The sequence below is a fragment of the Tachypleus tridentatus genome, chromosome 9 (genome assembly GCF_004210375.1).
Source record: "Tachypleus tridentatus isolate NWPU-2018 chromosome 9, ASM421037v1, whole genome shotgun sequence".
NCBI lineage: Eukaryota > Metazoa > Arthropoda > Merostomata > Xiphosura > Limulidae > Tachypleus > Tachypleus tridentatus.
Genome location: NC_134833.1, coordinates 3502791 through 3505202, shown reverse-complemented (window position 1 = coordinate 3505202; position 2412 = coordinate 3502791). Strand labels below are relative to the sequence as shown.

General features: G+C 35.4%; 1 pseudogene; it reads right to left on the bottom strand.

Annotated features, from left to right (window-relative positions):
* Nucleotides 1-531: 531 nt before the first annotated feature.
* On the bottom strand, nucleotides 532-1041 carry LOC143226967 (uroporphyrinogen decarboxylase pseudogene; annotated as a pseudogene).
* Between the last annotated feature and the right edge of the window lie 1371 nt (nucleotides 1042-2412).

Genomic DNA, 2412 nt, shown 5'->3' with positions numbered 1-2412 from the left:
CACTCAGTAAAACTTTTGTAATCACCCTAGCTCTCTCAGTAAAAGTTCTGTAATCACACTGTCATTCAGTAAAATTAGTGTGAAAAATCACTCAGCGCTCATGTTAGTTTTACTTCAGATATTTTCAAACTGTTTATTTACAACACTACAATCACACTGTCACTCAGTAAAACTTTTGTAATCACCCTATCTCTCTCAGTAAAACTTCTGTAATCACACTGTCACTCAGTAAAATTAGTGTGAAAATCATTCAGCACTCATGTTAGTTTTACTTCAGATATTCTCAAACTATTTATTTACAAAACTTGTTATGAAAGTTAAATTATAGAAAATCCCCTTCTACAGTAACCTTTCAAAAGTACTTTGAACTATAAATACAACAGAAGCTTATTACACTTTACAACAATAAACAGACAGCTCATAACCACCATCAAAATAACTTCAACTACTACTTACTTGGTGTACTTTTTTTTTTACATAAAGCTGGTGATGGTGCTAAAATAATTCAGACATGAAGATAAAAACTTTGTTTTACAAATTAAAACTAGAGAAAATATCACAATAAAGTCTGGAAGCTTCAGTGGAAGGAATGTAGCTCTTTGGAATGTTTATGTGTCTATCTGGTCCAAATTCAGATATCATCTGTGCTACATACTGGTCAATGTCAAATGGTGAAGCATAAAGTGCACAGGGATCAAGATTTCCTTGAAGGGTGACATATGGTCCGACTTCTTGTCGTGCTTTTTTTGGTTTTACTGTCCAATCAATTCCCATAACATCACATCCTGTTTGTCCTAGCTTGTCCAGAGCATAGTGAGTATCTTTTGCAAAAATTGCCATAGGAACTCGATCAAGTCCTTCACAGTGTACTCTGGATTTTACACTTTCTCTTTTACTATTAATATATGGAAGAGCAAATTTCTCAAAGAGTTGTGGACCAAGGAAGCCAGCACTAGATTCAAACAGTGTGGTAGATGCATCCAAGGACAGCATCAAAGCTGTTCTGCTACACAATGGTAACACTCTGCCTTCTGTTCCCATAGCTTATAGCACAACCATGAAAGAATCATATGAAAATCTGAAAGCAATTCTAACAAGCATACAGTATGATGACTATAACTGGCATATTTGTGCAGATTTCAAGGTTGTGGCCATGTTTACTGGCCTTCAGCTTGGCTATACTAAATTTTGCTGCTTCCTGTGCTTATGGAACTCCAGAGCAAGAACTGAACATTATATACGCAAGGATTGGCCGATCCGAGATGCAATTGAGCAAGGAAAACACAACATCATGCACAAACCACTTGTGAAAAGTGATATAATTCTTTTACCACCTTTGCATATTAAACTTGGATTGTTTAAGCAATTTGTGAAAGCCTTGAACAAGGAATCCTCCACATTTGCATATCTTGCAGAGAAGTTCCCTTCCCTGAGTCAAGCTAAAATTAAAGACGGTATCTTCATAGGTCCCCAAATTGTACTTGATGAAACCTTCATCACACACCTCAAGAGAAAAGAGAAGCTTGTCTTTGAGTCATTCAAGAAAGTTTGTGATAACTTCCTGGGGAACCATCGTTCAGAAGACTATGTGCAAGTTGTGAATGATCTGCTGAGTCATTATCATGATATTGGATGTAACATGTCTCTAAAAGTTCATGTGCTCCACTCTCGTTTGGATTTTTTTGCGGAAAATCTTGGTGATGTGAGTGATGAACATGGCGAGAGATTCCATCAGGATATTGTTGTGATGGAGCGACGATTTAAAGGAAAATGGAACCCTGGCATGTTGGCAGACTACTGCTGGGGTATAAAAAAAGAAGATCACACTCCACACAAGAAGAACAAAAGTTGTTTAAACTGACAGGTGTGTGTTTTTAATTCATAACCAGTAAATGTTTTGTTATACCAACTAAATTTTTTTGTTTTTTGTAACTTTCAGTATTTGCAATGTTGTGTTCAATACGCGATATTTTGCAGTATATTATAAAACATACGGTTCATGGTACAGGAAAACGGTGCCTAATCTGGAGGAATAAAGGTAAAATTCAGAATCAGGACAATTTTTTGACCCAGAAACAAGTCTTACTTAACTTGTACTTTTTTTTAACCTGAAACTTGTTGCACAGTGTTATTTGCTAAAAAGCAATAAAGTGAATATTACTTTCATTTGTTCGTTAACACTGAAGAAAAAGTTTGGATTTTCAAGATAGATGTTTGCTACTAAAAACCCTGTAATAGATGTTTGCTACTAAAAACCCTGTAATAGATGTTTGCTACTAAAAACCCTGTAATAGATGTTTGCTACTAAAAACCCTGTAATAGATGTTTGCTACTAAAAACCCTGTATCTAAATGACATGCGAGACGAAATCGTGTGATTTTTCAATTGATGCTTCCATGCGAAAAATATATA